Source organism: Camelina sativa, chromosome 11, assembly GCF_000633955.1.
Source record: "Camelina sativa cultivar DH55 chromosome 11, Cs, whole genome shotgun sequence".
Taxonomy (NCBI): Eukaryota; Viridiplantae; Streptophyta; class Magnoliopsida; order Brassicales; family Brassicaceae; genus Camelina; species Camelina sativa.
This window is the reverse complement of record NC_025695.1, coordinates 25,275,676-25,294,530: the sequence shown is the minus strand read 5'-3', so window position 1 is coordinate 25,294,530 and position 18,855 is coordinate 25,275,676. Positions and strand designations below refer to the sequence as shown.

The following is an 18,855-nucleotide window of genomic DNA, read 5'->3' as shown; positions in this document are numbered from 1 at the left end:
GCACCATCGGAGTCGTCAAAAACATCAAATCGGGTTGAAAATTCATCGTCTTCTTCTTCGTCAGCTGCTTCTTCGACAACTTCTTCTTCTTCTTTGTTTTCTTCGTCATCACTATAATCATAACAAGTGCCTTCAAATCCCCCACCGTCCACTTCGTATGTACATTCTACTTTTGAGTCACTGCTTGGTCGTATCATACTTCCCCTAGCTCCACTAGATTCTGTAGACTCTTTATCCGAAAACTCCACACACAGACGTAGCTGATCGGTTTTCCATAGCCCCTAAAAACATTGCAACTGCCGATCATTGGAGATAAAAACTGGTGGAGTATCATGCGCCATTAGTTTCAGTGCCTTGTTCGAGAACATGTAGCTCAGCTTTTGCTCATGGCTAAACGCGTCCAATCCGTAGTCTTCAAGAACAAGCTCCACAAGCTTGTCGTGTGTTATGCCTCCATCGATCTGCACAACTATACACCCTATATCGTCAATGTTAAATACATATATCTGTTTCTTTACCCAATTACCGGAAACAACTAGTACCGGAAAGAACTAGGTGAAGATGAAAGTGAAGAAGAAGTATAAGAACAAGGTGAAGAAGAAAGTGAAGAAGAAGTAGAAGAACAAGGTGTGATATATAAGGTAAAATAGTTCACCTAATAACCAGTTGAAGAATCGAAAGAACGACGTTTCGTATTTCCAGAGAAGAAAGATGATGACATGGAATGCTGACATGGATGATGCGTCCGACGTGGCAAGTCAGTCATTAAAGAAATAATAACTCAGCCTTAATATAACTCAGCCATCAAACAAATTATAATTCAGTCACAACATGAATAACATTACAGTAATTAAAAAACAGAAAAATGGCTGCCAAATTCAGCCGCTTTGTCAACTGAAAATATGTAACTCAGCCGTATCTTTTAGTAAGTCAGCCGTAACTGAATAACATTCTAGTAATTAATCTTTTGCTACTAAGTCAGCCATGAAATGGCCGAGTTGTACGATAAGTCAGCCTATCACGGTTGAGCTATAGATTTAATCATAACTCAGCTGTAACTACATCTCATAAGTCAACCGTTTTTCAGAACTCAGCCAGACGGTGAAAAATTCTGTGTCGTATTGATAACTCAGCCAAAATTTTGACAACTCAACCATTGAGTGAAAACTCAGCCACACGTTATGGCTGAGTTATGCTCTAACTCAGCCAAAATTTTGACAACTCAACCATCGGGTGAAAACTCAGCCGTCATAACTCAGCCAGATTTTAAAAACTCAGCCGTAACGTGTGGCTGAGTTATGCTCTAAGTCAGCCGTCCGATCTTACTCAATTGTTTTTTCCATAAATCAGCCGCAACATACCTATAACTCAGTCGTCATTACCTCTATAACGCGTTACGGCTGACTTATTTAATACACGTTAGCGATTTCTGATGTGGCGTCTGACGTAGCGATGACATTTTTGTAGTAACATTTTTCCCGGTATTATAAAACAAGAATATGCTGGGTATTTTAAAAATATCCAAAATATTCTAGTAATAAAATCTTTTTTGTAGATTCTCATAATATTAACTAAAATGTATAATATCTAACTAAAATTCCCTTATCAAAAACAAAGTGTACGCGGTCAATGAGATGAAAGGTCGTTTAAAAATAATCATTTGTTGAAGGAAGACTTCACGTAGTCATTGAACAATTATTGCTATTCGTTTATTTTTATACGCTAACGTTTTTGAATAATAATTTCACAACTAGATTCTCTTTCACAAATTTAATATTTAATCTTGCTACCAGCAGCCTCATATCATATAATAATACATATATACATATTGTGGAAAAATGGCCAAAACTTGTATATTATTAGAAAAGACAAGTCCATCGCTAGACTTGCGCGGATCAACACAGGCACACAGCAGTCTCGATCTTCATCTTCAGAGGTCAACTCTTTTCTCTTCTCCCCCATAAGCAGGCTTACCATTTCTTCGCACCAATCTCTTAACCTTAAGTAAGATCTTATCAAAACCCATTGTTGTAAACGTACTAAGCATAGTTTTAAAGTTGTAGAAATTTAAAGATCTCTTTATGTTAATTAATCCATGGTAGCTAGTCACACCTAAATCCGCACTTTATCGAGAAAAAATGATTTCCCGCAGATTCGTTTCTGCAATTGGTTGTGTTGGTTCTTCCCTTGACATTATGTTTTCTTTTTTCAAGATTGATATCGTCAGTTCAAGATGATCCAAAAGGTTGTGGCGAAAGGAATCAAGTTAAATGAACGTAATCAGTGGGATGATGGATCGGACCATGACGATGTAGCAAAGATATACGTACGAGGGGGTCGTCAAGGCATAGCATCCATTTGTTTCAACTATGTAAAGAGTGGAAAACTAAAAGATGGAAAAATCTATGGTTTCTTTGACTATGGTTTCACACAAACGGTATGTCTACGCAGCCAAAATCACATAGACGTTTAGATATAGGCAAAATCCGTCAATATATATATATATATATATATATGTCAATGTTATTTTGGTTTAGGAGTCTGAGGCAGCCGAATAATATATTTTTTTTTCCTTAAATTGCCACTGAATTAGGAGTATGATGCACACCAATATAATCGGATATCGTAGGGGTAGTTTAGTTATTTTTTTATATAAGGGAAAATTTTCCTTAAAGGTAAAAATGTACTGTACTAGGATTTAATGTACCACCAGACAATTACTCCATCTGTTTTATATTAAGTGTCATTATTTTAAAAATTTTCACACATATTAAGAAAATCTCTATTTTACTCCTTATTAATATATTATACAATTTATTCTATTAGTTAATAAATTAAATTAGTAGGGATAAAATTGGAAAATTTACTAAACATCTACATTGAAAATACAAAGTGACACTTATTTTGAAACAAAACTTTCAGTCTAAAATGACACTTAATATGAAACAGAGGGAGTATTTAATTTTATTTATAATGATGTTTGATTTTGATGATATTTAATTTAGTAATAAAATTATATATTTTTAATTTTTAGTATTTTTTATATTTAAGAGGTGATACAACTGTTTTTAAAGTATTATAATTTTATCAGGATATAACACTAAAAATACGAAATATAACTGTTTGTATAATGTATAACTAATCAGAATAATATTTTGTATTTATTTAAAATAATACTATTATTGTTTTGTTTAATATATAATTATTTAATTTAACTGATTGTTTATTTTTTAGTGTATACAGTTTAATGATTGATTTTTTATTTTTATTTTTTATTTTGGGACACATATATAGAAAAAAAAATTGCTATTAATAAGGAATTTAGGTAGAATTAATTATTTTCTATAAAAATTGATTTTATCAATTTACCATATTTTACTTATTGGTTTTAGTACAATTTTGTAGAGACTAAAATTTTAAATAAGCAAAATTAAAAGGAGGATAGAACCCAAAATGTACTTCAAAAAGGTATATAGATGTTTAACAGACATACACTAAACTGGTCTGCACAAAAAAAACATACATAATATATATATTTATTTATTTGAGGTGAAGTTAATGCTGACTTTGTAGTATTTTTATTTTCACTGTATTTCAGTTTGAGATTGACCATCTACGAGATGAACACCTTGAATCTGTTGACGCTTATTACAACACAAAGTCATATGGTTTGCAAGCAATTCAATTCAAAACCAATTTCAGGACCTCTGAGATGATGGGATATGATTGGGAGTGTACTATGTTTACGCTAGCAGTCAAAGGAAAGAAGATAATCGGCTTTCTTGGATCTGATGACAAACAAATATTTTCTCTTGGAGCTTACTTCACTTCCATTACTCCTACGAGATTGGAAGCGAGAGGTGGTATAGGAGGCAAGAAGTGGGACGATGGATTCGACCATGAAAATATATCAAAGATCGAGGTACTAGGTGGTGTTGAAGGCATATTGTATATCAAAACTGACTAATGTCAAGAATGGAAAACTAGAAAGTGGATTAATCCGTGGTGACACTGGCGATGGTTTCACACAGAAGGTATGTCTGAGAAATTATATTAAATATATGTCCATTTATTTTGAGTATATTATTAAATGTTGTAGTAAACATTTTCATCAAATATTGCAGTTAGAGATAAACCAGTCAAAAAAGGAGTATCTAGTACATGTCGAATGTTACTACGATGATGCGTCCAATGTCATCCAAGGGATTAACTTCAAAACTAATAACATCAATAACTCTGTTATGATTGGGTGTAGAAAGGGAAGGAAGTTTTCACTTGCATCCAATGGAAATAGGATCGTTGGTTTTCATGGATATGCCGACAAAAGCCTAAAGTCTCTTGGAGCATATTTCAGTACGGCCACTCCTAATAAACTGGAATACCAAGGTGATCCTAGAGGATTGCTTTGGGATGATGGTTGTAATTATGATGGCGTAAGAAAGGTGTACGTCGACTGTACAGGTACTATATATAATGTCAGGTTTGAGTATGATCATGGCGGAAAAGTGGAAAGGAGGAATGCGTGCCGACGTGATTTTAAAAATGAAAAGGAGGTCATGATTCTATTAAACTAATTCAAGTAACAATTTATCGACCATTAATATATATATATATATATATATATCGGTTCTTGAAGCGCTTATACAAAGCTTTTTGTGATTACAGTTTGTGCTTGACTATCCAAATGAATTTATCACGTCTGTGGAGGGGACCTTAGTAACTACGAGTCTTAAGATGACGTGGATTTCTTCATTGATTTTCAAAACATCAAAAAACAGAACCTCTCCAACATTTGGAACAGTAGCTGATGGTAGAAAATTTGTGCTGAGGAAGAATGATAGCGCTCTTGTTGGGTTCCATGGATATGATAATGTTGGTTTGAGTAATGTTAATGCTCTAGGAGCATATTACCGTCCGTTCCCTCCTACTCCTGATGCAGCGAAACTAGAAGCACAAGGTGGTGATAGAGGAGCTTCTTGGGACGATGGTGGTACTTTCAACAGTGTTAACAAGATTTACGTTGGACTAAGCGAAAACATTATAGGCTTTGTCAAGTTTATGTACTTCAAAAGCGCTCGTTTGGTCATTGGAGATGATCATGGAAATAAAACCATGATAACTCGTGTCGAAGAGGTCATTAATTCAGTTTTCCTAATTTAAAGATTTAAATATATAGTACTTAGTCAACTTTATTATCATTGTTGATGTTTTTTTTTTCTTGTTTTGCAGTTCGAGTTGGATCCGTTTGAAAAATTTATCTCAGTGGAGGGTATTTATGATGATAAATTAGGAGGTATAACCATGGTTGGTACAACACCAACCTTCGTGCTTCACAAGGATAAACACCAGATCGTTGGGTTCCATGGAAAATCCAGTAACATGCTTCATCAACTTGGGATTCATGTTCTACCCAACGGTTTTAAATTTGTTTTTTAATGCTCTCTTACTTTTTTTTCATTCTACTACGTCTTGGGTTTCTCATATTGTGTGGCGTGCGTGTCTTGCGACAATCTCATTTAATAAGTCATGTTCTGATGACATCGTATCTTCAACTCTCTTCCACTTATAGCGTCTCCTATATATAAGTGTGTCTTTCGACAGTACTATCACGTAATATAATTCTTTTGTTCCTAAAATTCAAGTTCTGATAGCTTCTCCAGCAAGGGTTGATCTTCTTACCCAAGCTGCAAAACCATATTTTCACAAATTCATCTTACGTTTTCGTTCAACAATTTACATTTCTGAGCTATATACACACATACTGACATATATATGGAAATTTAGGCAATGCTTGTTTTACAGTTAAAAAAAAAAAAAAATTAGTGTTTCTTTTGGAACGAGAACGTACGCTTAGCGAATTTAAAGATACAGTAAACTTTTACCAATTAATAATATTGGATCAAATATTCTACTCATTCATAAAATTATTAATTTATCGATAAATTGATACTTATTGATTTATAGAGGTTTAGATAATTTTGTAGGTTTTGTTAATTATAGACTAGATAAGGGTCCGCACGATAAGCGGATTTTAAAATTGTTGAAGAAAATAAATCCTAAACCATAAACAATTTTTTAATAATATAAAAAACAGATTATTTCCTGAATTAAATATATTAATAATTTAGTTAGAGAAAAAATCATATTTGTATTTACCTTTATACACTTATTTATTTATTATATTTTAAATATATTATAACAATTATTACAATAATCTAAAGCTAAATTATATTCCACCAAAACTTTTGCCAAATACTCATCATTACAAATATTATTATTGTCAAATTTCAAGAACATTTTACAACTTATAACAAAATATTTTACATGCAAAGAATTCATCAAAACAACATATAATTAATAACCACGTACAAATTTACTGTATGTTTTACCATCAAAAATATGCTCTTACACCCAAAATATTTTATTGTTAAAGTATGCTCTTTATCACCACCTAAAATGTCTTTTAAACAAATTAAACAAATTTTATGTTGCTTTACTTTCATTTTGGCATAATTATAGTTCTTACAATTACTAAAATTGTTTGGTGACAGAATTTTTTTAACCATGAATTTTTTTACTCCAAAGATATTTTGGATGAACAACTGGTGAAAAATTATATACTCGAGTACAATGATTTTATCACCAACCCAATAAAAGTTTTTTATTGAGAAATTGAAATAAAGTTAATCTAACATAATAAAAATAAAAATTTGAAAATTATAATCATGATGGTATATATATATAAGTCTTAGATAATTCAGATATACAAAATAAAAACTTTATAACCAATCAAAAACATGACATATGTCATAATCACGTTAAAGGATCGATGACATGTTTACTACTCAGAAGTATCGCATTTTACCAAAATTACTTAGAACTATGACCTCGTCTCAAATATTCTCGAATCGTAAGTTCTCAACTTATTTCTACCCTGGTCAATCGTAAGTTCTCAACACTCCAAAGCTCTGTAAGCGGTGTCGAACATAGCCATATATTCAAGGCAAAACCCTCGCATTATCGACCATCTGAATCCTGCAACACCCCTCAGGCTGTGGCCAACCCTCGATTACCATGAGATGCACCATCCGTGTTCATCTTCATCCAACCCGCATTTGGTCTCTTCCAACCAATCATTTGTTCTACTCGCAGCCGCTTAGAAAGTGACACCTCCTTTGCAGCATTCACCATTGTTACTTCTTTAGCTAGGTCTTTGAGAAAGCGAACACGATCCCGACACTTTCAGTTCGCACCAAGCATATTCCTACATCTCCATTTCCAGCCCCACAAAATAGAAACTGCAAACAGAATGGACTAGGATACTCCATCTGATCCTGCGGGTCCCTCCGAAAAATTATCAAAAACACATTCCGGCAAAGAAGCACCAAAGAACCTTCGATGCATTCATACTGGCACCAACCTCTCTTCCAGACACCAGCCACCGCTGGACCTTCACGTTTAAAAATTTATAATAGTCTCGAAACCGCCTTTACAAACCTGAAAAACCGCAGAATCACACTAATGTCTTCTCGCACGCTCCACATTTGTCATGATTGCCTGATGACTAATCAACCAAAAAAACACTTTAATCCTCTATGGCACTTGTGCAGGCCACACCTTCTTATAAAAAGTTTCCATATTCGGCTTTGGAAAACCATCTCTGGTAATCAGTGAGCTGACTGAGAACCGCCCATCCATCAACTCCCCCCAAGAAATCCTATTAGTAGCCCCCTGACTCTATCCACAACAAAAGCTGTTAACTCCAACTTTTTCTCCAAAATATATATATATATATATATATATATATATATATATATATTCATAGACTTAATAAAACTATATATTTAAATTGAGTTTTTAGAGAAAAAAAAATATTTTATAGAACTAAGTCATATATTATATGATCTGAATTCGAGAATAAATAAATTTATTAATTTATTAAATATTGATTTATAGAGGTTTTATTAAAATTGTAAATTGTTAGTATAATACGAGAAGATGGTTCCAAGTGTGGAGATCCTCACCTTTCAAGACTCCACCCCAATCCGCCCTGTTCGAGACCCTACAACAAGGTTTTGAGACATGTATTAGCCTCACTTCTTTACCCCCGTGTGGATTAGGGAAGGGATGTCTTGCATCATGGATTATGTGGTTTTTGTGGTATGCTAGAAATAAAAAGATTTTCCAAAACCGACTTTTCTCCAGATCTGAGATCCTTACCCTTGCAGTTGCGTCGGCCAGAGAATGGAGTGAGGCACAAGATCAATTACCAACACCACAACCATCACATCAGATCTGAGTAACTCCATTCTCCCGTTTGGACAAAGTCCAATGTTTCTCTGATGCCGCTTGGCGAGAGGAATCAATGGAAGCTGGATTTGGCTGGATCTTCGCTGATAGAGAAGCCCTTACAGAAGCCCAGACAAGATCTACGTGTTTAAATATCTCCTCACCCCTCATGGCAGAAGCTTCGGCTCTTTTCTTGGCCACCGTCCAGGCCCTGGATCTTGTATTCAAAAACGTCTGTTTCGCTTCTGATTCACTACAGTTGATCAAATCTCTCAATTTGGAGGCTTCTTTCAAGAAGCTTCACGGGATTCACCATGACATCCTTTGTTTATCTTGTCGTTTCGATTATGTATCTTTTGTTTTTGTACCGAGGGAGTTCAATAGGAAAGCCGATGCGTTAGCAAAATCGGTTTTACTATCCCTACCAACTGTACCAGACCATATTTAATGAATGAAAAACCGGTTCGTGACAAAATATATATATATATATATATATATAATTCGTTGACAAAAAGATAATGAACGAAATATATAAGGACAATATTAGTAGTTAAATCCAACAAAAATTAAGATAATAACCATGTGACAGAAACGGTAGAAAACTAACGTTTTTGAGGAATGAGAAAAATCAAAACTGCCCTCAAATAAAAAACAAAGATCATGGTATTGTAATTTTTGAAAAAAGATATGTTATTCAAAAACTATCATGGTATATTTAAAGAAAATATGTGTCATTTCCAGAAACAATGTGTGTCTAACATTAAAATCATATTTTTTTGAAAAAAATCATATGGGATCTAAATACATAACATGTAACACTTTGTCAAAAAAATAAGAAAAAACGATCTGTATCCCCCAGGAACTTTCATATAGCACCACATCCACCCAGTTTTTAAAATTCGATCTATGTCCCCCCAGTTCGTAAGTTTCAGTCCAGTATCCCCCTAATTGTAAAGTTTGAAACTTCTGTTCACACATTATGCTAAAATCGTGGTTTATCATTGGTTTACTGTTCCAGAATATACATTAACCGCGTGCCAACAAAATAAAACCGGATTAACCCAGAAATTAACCCAAATCGACCCGATTCAAAACCCGTTAAATATAAAATCCCCAAAACTGAAAAATCCCCAAATCGAAGAACCCTAGAAACGAAAAAAATCTCAATTTCCATGGATTCGAATGAGCTGGAGATGAATGGGATAGTCGTTCATAACGAGGCTATTGCTACTGCTACTGGGTCTGTTCCGCCAGAGGAAGGAGGAGAAGGTCAGCCGATCCAAGATGATGAACCCGACGATGAAGATCCAAGAGAGCGAGATGCGTTTGAAATCGAGAAAGCCATAGTGGAGTTTATAGACGAACCATCGATCGTTCATGATGAGTATCCAGGCGGTTCAAGTGATGAAGATGATGAAGCTTGTCGGGAGAGAAAGCGGAACAACATCAGAAAAGTAGATGGGACTTTGTACTATCACCAGACATTCTTCAACGCCATTGCATTTACGGAAGCTGTACTCGGCCATGCTTTGAAGACTGGATGCAACATCGCACAATACAAGTATGATAAAACCAAGATTGGATTTAGATGTGCTGGAGATGGATGTATTTGGCGCATATATTGTGCAATCACGAAGAAATGTAGGAGGTGGAGGGTGAATAAGTACATTGATAAGCATACATGTAATCCGAATGGAGATTGTGATATTTTGAAGGTTCATGTTATCTCTAGGTTGTTTCTAGATCAAATCAGAGAAGAACCTGAGTATTTCATGCCAATGAAGATAGAACAAATCATTAAAGCGAAATGGAAGATCACAGTATCCAGGCCTCAATGTCAAGCTGCAAGGAATAAAGCATTGAGATGGATTGAGAAAGAGTATGATGAGCAGTTTGCAAGGCTCCAAGATTATGCGGCTAAGATACGAAAATCAAACCAAGATTCAACTGTTGAAGTTAACATTGTGACTAACGATGCAGGAGAAGAGGTATTCAATAGTTTCTATGTCTGCTTTGATGTGCTCAAGAGAACATGAAAAGATACTTGTAGGCCACTAATAAGTTTAGATGGAACCTTTATAAAAGGTAAAGTTAAAGGTCGGTTGTTGGTTGCTTTAGGTAGAGATTCAGATAATGCTATCTACCCAATAGCATGGGGGTGTGTACAAGTAGAAAACATAGTAAATTGGTTGTGGTTTGTGAGGAAGATCAAGGCTGATTAGGGACTAATGGATGGTGATGGTTATATCATAGTCTCTGATCGCCAAAAGGTAATAAACATTCTGATTTTGGGTTCATTGCTAATGTGTTGTATTTATTCAGTTATTAACCTTCTGCTTTTTTTTCGGGGACGCATCCGAGCTGTTGAGTTAGAGCTACCAAAGGTTGAGCATAGAATGTATGTCCGACACATTTATGGCAACTTGAAGAAAAGTCATGGGAAAGATAAAGAGATGAAGAAGTATGTCTGGGATATTGCATGGAGCTACAATGAGAAGGATTTTGAAGCAAACTTGATCAAGCTTCAAAACTACAGTGAGAATGTTTGGCGTGATGTTGTAAAGTCGAAACCAAAATCTTGGTGCAAGGTGTTCTACAAGCAAGGGAACTTCTGTGAAGATGTTGAGAATAACTCAGTCGAGTGATTCAACAACTCCATTTTGAAAGCCAGGGACAAAGCATTTGTGCCAATGCTTGAGACCATAAGGAGACTTGCGATGGTCAGGATTGCGAAGAGATCTGTCGAATCTCATGATCACAATGGGAGATGCACGCCATATGTGTCTAAGTTCCTTGCCAAAGAAATTGAGAAAGCTTCAGAATGCCAGATAAGAAGGAGCACAAACGACAGTTATGAAGCTACACTTAGTGGAGTTTCTCATCGGGTAAGCTTGACAGAGAGGACTTGCACTTGTCAGAAATGGCAAATCTGTGGCATTCCTTGTGAGCATGCTTATGGAGTCATGATTGATAGGAAGTTTGAGGTTGAAGACTATGTGTGTTTCTGGTTTCGGACACCTATGTGGAGGAGGAACTACACAGAAGGCCTTGTTCCACAAAGAGGACCTGCTTATTGGCCATCTACCAACCTCCCTAATGTGAATAGACCACCATCACCACCGCAGCCTGGGAGGAAGAAAGGAAAGGAGAGTAAGAAGGACAAACAGAGGAAAAAAGGATCAAATGAGTCTCCTTCGAAAAAAGCACCTAAAAAGTTGAAAAGGATAATTCATTGTGGTATATGTGGTGAAGCTGGTCACAATTCTAGGTTTCACTCGAAGAAGAAGTCTTCAAAACAGGTTAGTAGGTGTAGTTTTCAATCTACCATGTGTTAAATAGAATGTGAAACTGACTTTTAATTTTGCTTCATCTTGTGTCTTAGACATTTGAACCAGAGACTGCTCAAGGCAATCAAGGCACTCAAGGCACTCAAGTGGAACCGTCTCAAGGAGTTATGATGTCTCAAGGATGATCTAGCAAGGATGAAGGATTAGAAAGTGTTAGATGGGTCTGGTTTTTGTTTTCCCATCTGATTAGGATATTTTACTCGGCTTATGTATTGGTTACCATTTAGGATGCTAACTCGGCTTATGTATTAGTTTTGAACCATTTAGGATGTTAACTCGGCTTATGTATTGGTTTTGAACCGTGGATGCATTTTTTGGATGTTTTACTCTACTTATATATTGGTTTTGAACCATTTGTGCCAATGTCTCTGTTTTGTTTTGTTATTTTTAGGAGGTTAATCACAAGATGACAAGAAACATATCAATTTGGTTTCTCATTAGACATAAAAGAGGACACAACAAGAAGAACATAACACTACCAACAACAACACAATACATAACAAACCCAACAACTACAAGCCAATACATAACAAAACCAACAACTACAAGCCAATCAAGCTATCACTTTACTCAAACCAATCATGATCATACAACCTACAATTACAATAATCATTATTTTCTTCAGACTTGATTTTGTTTCCAACAGTTCTTCTTCTACCCTCTCAAAAATCTCTTTCTCTAGCTTCATTTGCATCCTCTCAAAAACCATCTTTTGGTGATCCATAGTCTCTGTTGTAATCTGGGACACTGTTTGTTCAAGTACAGCCGTTCAGACAGCCAATCTCTCAATCTCATCCAACAATGCTTAGTCAACCCACTTGAAATTGTGGTTATCATCAATGAGCTACAAAAGACAGAGAATTAGAGTGAAATTTGTTAGAAACAATCCAAAAATCAAACACATTACCTTAAGTGATGCAGCATAACCACACCGATAGTAACGACAGTATGGATTGGCAGCGGACTTTGAAATCAAGGCCACGATACTAGCTCCACACCAATACGTCTTTGGGACACCCACAACTCTTCTTCTCTGTTGGACATTGGATGTTCCACTCGTAGCTCCAGATGAATTGCTCATATCGGAGCTCAGGTGTTGAAAATAGAAATAGAAAATATCGATGAAGAGAGAAAAATTGTGAATTTAGGGATTCTTCTCACTGGGTATAATTTCGGGTTGTAAATAACTCTAATCGGGTCTCAATTCGGTTTAATGTATTCGGTTTTTGGTTTCGCATTGGTTTTATGTCATAAATCGTGTAAACCAATAATAAACCACGATTTTAGCATAATGTGTGGACAGAAGTTTCGAACTTTACAATTAGGGGGATACTAGACTGAAACTTACGAACTGGGGGGACATAGATCGAATTTTAAAAACTGGGTGGATGTGGTGCTATATGAAAGTTCCTGGGGGAATACAGATCGTTTTTCCAAATAGAAAACAGCTTGTTATAAAATAAAATGGTGAACATTAAACAAAAACACATGTAATTTTGAGGAAATAACGTGTTACAAAACAAAATGACATGCGTTAAAAAAATACTTTTTTTTTGTCAACCGTTAAAAAAATATGATGAGTAAGAAATTGAAATCAAAGAAGAGAGATGAATAAAAAGTAAAACCTTATCATTTTGCTACTCCTCTGACAAAATTACAATAATGTACACAAAACTTAGTTTGTTAATTCTTTTTGAAAATATACATACCTAGATTGGTAGCATGCTTTTAAGACTTTAAAAATCTTTAAAGCTTTGACAGTCATTTTTTTTGCCAATCAAACCTTTTTTACTTTAAATTTTTTTAAAGTTTTGAAAGCCAATTTTTTTTTCTCTTCCTTGTTTTCCCTTTCTTTTAAAGCGTCAAAACCCATGCTTTAAAAATTAAACAATTTTAAAAGCATTCTTATTTTCTCCCTTTTATATTTAAAAGCTCTCCAAAAGTATATATATATATTTACATATTTTATTTTTATAAATTAATTATTTATTTTTTCTCTTTCTTTTAAGATCCATTTCAATAATAATTTTTTTTTCATCATCATCACTAATAATACTGTAAAAGATTTTATGAAATTTATCATTAATAATAAAATAACATTCAAACAATACATTGAATAGTGGTTAATGGATTTTTGACTGCTCATATAACTAATCAATAGAAGAAGAAAAAAAATATACAAAACAATTAAAAAACACTATTGGTATTATTTGTCAGAATAATCAATGAAGAATCAACCACCAAAAACAAAACAAAAATCAGAATATTGTTAGCAAAATTTAGTTTATCATTAATTTTTAAACAAAATCACATATTTGATTGACTTATATTTTTCAGAATTTTAATTTATCATTAATAAAATTAAATTTTTCGTTAAAGTTTTATAAGAATTAATTTATGATATAATATATATTTATTATTATTATTTAATGATAAATAAAAAAATAACAGTTACAGTTTTAAAAGTTGTTGCTAAACAATCAGAGTTTAACAGTTAAAGTTTTTACAGTCAAAGCATCTAGAGCCAAATTCTCTATAACTAAAATTTTAAAGTCAAAGTCTTTACATCCACAAGTAACAGCCATTACCAATCGGGCCTTATTGTATAAGTGCGTAAGGCAAGATGGTTCCATTTCTTGTTTATTAAAGCGTCGCACGTCAGATGGGAGGCGTGAATTAGTGTCTCGCCCCATGACCAAACTAATAAACAAAGACTAAGAGGTGGTAAAGTGTCCATGAGATGCATTGTATTATTAGTGTCCACGATCGCCGATAAATTGATGAGAGTTGACTTTCATCAATCCCAAGCGTTTCTTTTTTTTTTTAATCTTCATTATACTATCCTCTTTTAATAGAATTATATTTTGACAAATTCACACCAATTAAAAAAAGTTAAAATTTTATTTATAAATTAATTGTAGAAATAGAAAATATAAACTTTAGATAACATGTGAAAGATAAATATAACAAAAAAATAATTCAATTTTGTTAAAATGCACAACATCAATTTTTTAAAAACAAAAAAAAATCCTAAAACATTAATCTATTAGAAACAGAGGAAATAAGTTATAAACTTATAATCTCAGTTCATAACTGAATAGGGGTACGTGGACAACAAGATTTAGAATTTTGATATTATTTTATTTGGAGTTAAGAATTTAGTTTTATTATATTTTTAATTTTTATTTTGTGTTACGTTTAGCTTTATCTATTATAAAAAGAAATAAACCATAAGAATATAGTAGTGATTCGTTTTGTTCGATTTTGATTAAGTGAATTTCTATGTATAGTTTAATTTAGATTTTTGACAAATTTTATGGTGGTCTAATGATTGTTCGGATTGTCTTTTAGTCACAATTTACATTTTGAATGATATATTGTTGAATATGAAATACTCTTTTTTTAATTTACTAGGTTTTGAACCCAATGGATTTATTTGATAAATGTTGGTAAAAAATTATATACAATTGATAATAGTCACGAAATATTATTTTATAAAAACTTTAAATTATTATTAAAAAAATATATTATTTCAAATATACAATTAAAATTTTATATAAATTAATTGTGTTTAAGAATCAAATCTGATCAAAAAAATCATTAATTTTGTTTTTTCATATTCATTTTTGAGAAAAGATTACTTTCTTCCACTGAATAAATCATGCAAACCCCCACACAACTTAATCTCAACAACCTCCAAGACCAAAATCATTTCTTTTTTTCTCCTAAAATTTGCGAAATAATCAGATTAATCGATTCGATTTTAATCCTCTGGTTAGCGTGGTTGGTTTAGAAAGCCCTAGACTCGAGGTTAAAAGTAAGAATTCGACTTCCTTTGTCCCTTTAACCGTTTTTTTCACATTTTTAGAGAGAAAAGAAGAAAGGAGAGTTCCTAGAGACTGTTCTTGAGGTTTTGAGAAATCTTTTGTCCTGTGAGTGAGTTTTCTTCCTGGAGAATGTGGATTCAAGGCTAAGGATATGGTGGGAAGGTTGTTGTGGTGCTAGCTTTGTCTTTTGGGATAGATCTCGTTGATTGGCTAAGGTGAGTACATGGCAATGGCTTATGGCTGGGTTTTGCTTCTGAGAACACGTGAATCGGATGGGAGAAGCTTGAAGGTGAGATTCTTAGTTTCTGATCGAAGTAAATCGATGCTTGGCATAGGTGTCACCAACGCGAGGACGATTTGATGACTTTGGCGAGTGTTAATCGACACCATGTGGAGGTGTCGGTCGACACAAGCTAGGGTTTTGGGGATGTCGAGCAAGGTGTCGGTCGACACCAGTTGTGGTATCGGTCGACACCTAATTGCCAGAGTCGGTCGACACCCTTCTTTAGTAGCGACTGATGATGCAAATGCTTTGTATATTGGCTGGTTTGTTTTATTGTTTATTGTTTATGTCATGAAGAGACCTTATTGCTTGTGTGTATAGCCCAATAGATGGGAGGATTTCCTCTTTAAGTGTTTATAAAATACTCATACATCTCAATTTGTGTTTGTGGTGCAGGTAAAGGCAAAGTGTGATCGTGAAATCAAAGCAATGAAGAGGAAGATGTTCTAGTGGCTCGAGTGGTTGTTGTTTGGCTTCTGTTTGGTTACTAGAGTTGATTCCTTATAATGTTGTCTAGGATTGCTGGTTCTTTGATTTCTGTTAGATTTGTTATTGGTTCAATTGTTATGGAATTAATATTGGTTATTTGGTTATTGGTTATTTCATTGATTTAATAGTATCGTTTTATGTTATCCGTTGTTGTGTGATTGGGGATATGTTCCTAGTGAGTATGGGATCAATAGATTATTATTATTAATAAAAAACGGGTCGAGTCAGTTTGGTATCAGAGCCCTTACGGTTCTAGGTTTGGGTTCACTAGGTTTTTGTTGTTGATGTTGTGGATTTGCATGCTTTGATTGATTATGTGAGTTATTTAATTGTGTGTGGCATGAAGTCCTATAACATCCTCTTCGAGCCTTCAATGAGATTCCACGGTATGTTGTGTTTCTTTGTTTGGTTTTGGTTTTTTTTATGCTTGTTAGCCTCTGTTCTTAGAAGAGCAGCGGCTAAAGGTTTTTGAGTTGTTGGTCGTGGATTTGGGCGTGGTCATGGTCGTGGTCAGGCAGGTTCCCACGGACAGCAAGTGTGTGGCCCAGAGTTACACAAGGAGGCACGTCAGAGCGTCGCAAACATATTAGGAGGGACCAGAGGGGTTAGCACCAGGTGTGGGGTTTTAGTAGGTGGAGCCCAGGGTCGGGAGGATCATTTAGTGGATCTGGTGAGGTGATGTTAGAGCGGTTACCGAGAGGGGTACCAATGCAGGCTCCAACTGTGCTGCATGCGACAGGATGTAGCCGAAGGCTGCAGATGTTGAGGAGTTTCCATCATATCTTAGGAGGAAGGAGCAATTGTAGATGATCGGTAAGAGGTTCTTCTCGAGAGGTATCAAGCCTAGAAAGCGAATAGGTAGACAAATGCAGATACTCCTCCGTTTGGTGGGTGATTCACTTGGATATTTGAAATTGAGTGGGCATGTAAGAGGGTGTCGCCGAAGGCTGCAGATGTTGAGGAGTTTCCATCATATCTTAGGAGGAAGGAGCAATTGTAGATGATCGGTAAGAGGTTCTTCTCGAGAGGTATCAAGCCTAGAAAGCGAATAGGTAGACAAATGCAGATACTCCTCCGTTTGGTGGGTGATTCACTTGGATATTTGAAATTGAGTGGGCATGTAAGAGGGTGTCGCCGAAGGCTGCAGATGTTGAGGAGTTTCCATCATATCTTAGGAGGAAGGAGCAATTGTAGATGATCGGTAAGAGGTTCTTCTCGAGAGGTATCAAGCCTAGAAAGCGGATAGGTAGACAAATACAGATACTCCTCCGTTTGGTGGGTGATTCAGGGCCTGTTCTTTTTTATGTCGTTCATCGAGCGATAGCGACCAAAGAAATAAGACAAAAACGAGATCGTAATTAATTAAACAGTCGCCGCAACTGGGAAAAGAGTCGCTGTTACTGTTGCAATGAACGATGGCAACTGTCGCTTGATAATCCAGCGACTCTGTTTTTACTCCGCGACACCTTTTTCTCACTCTAGCGACTGGTCTGTCATCATCGTTTTGCATCTACCGCTGTTGTTTTGCTTTGTTGATTGCAGTTTTCATCGTCTTTCTTCTCTGTCGTTGTCGCTACTCCAGCGATTAGTAAAAGAACAGGCCCTCACTTGGATATTTGAACTTGAGTGGGCAGGTATGACATTGCAATGTTATACTCGGACCAAAGGAGGTACTTCTGGTCGGGAGATGTTTATAGACGTTAAGGCTTGTTGCTCCTGAGGTGATGGTGATTCCCCTGGATATCGATAGCTCGAGGGGATATGGGCCCTGAGAGTGGTAGAGGGGATGGTGTTCCTCTGAGGGGATGAATAGTTTCCATGATACCGAGATCTCAAGGATTGTGGTCCAAGAGTGAGATGGTATGACTCGAAGACGGTGGGCTAACAGTGATATCAGTATGGCTTGAAGGTTTTGACCTAAGGGTGGATGAGTTGGGAGCAGGCAATGTCTAGGACGTGGGTATAAGCATAACGACTGAATGTAAACCTCGCGAGATTGATGGTGGTTTAATATCAGGTTTTGGTTGTGCTGGCTGGTGGGGTCAGAGTTGTGATGATCATTGTGGTCAAGATTGTGTGGCCGGTGGTGCTGGAGACCCATGAAGGGGAGCTGTAGCACGGTTGATCCGGGAAGGGCATGAATGCCAAGTGCAAAAGTTTACGAGACGCCTTTGAGGAGGGATAAACTAATTGTTGTGAAGATGGTGGTTAAAGTTCATTGGATTTGGACGAGAATGCTAGGTATAAGGATTTGATAAGCTTACTCGGGGGAAGTAGCTCAAGTGGCTTGAGTTGGCGGCTAGCAAAGCATTTGATGCGGTGAATCAGAATATGCGAATGCATGGTACTTATTTGTTTTATTACGTTTGTATTCATGATTTGCTGTGGAGAATTGTCAAGCAGAAAAGCTAGTTTTGAATAAGCTATCTTGTGGAAGTTTCCCTAAGAGGCAAGTTACTAGAGGTTCTTGGACAGACAAGAGGTGTTGATATTCAAGTGGCGGTGAGTTGATGCTAGCATACTTGATTATTAGTCTAGTAGAGTTGAAAAAGCAACCAGAGGGTTTGTTGAGCAAGGGATTCATTCGTCCTAGCCCTTCATCATAGGGAGCACTGGTGTT

At 35.4% G+C, this 18,855-nt stretch overlaps 1 pseudogene; it reads left to right on the top strand.

Annotated features, from left to right (window-relative positions):
* LOC104724214 lies at nucleotides 1,868-5,604 on the top strand (annotated as a pseudogene).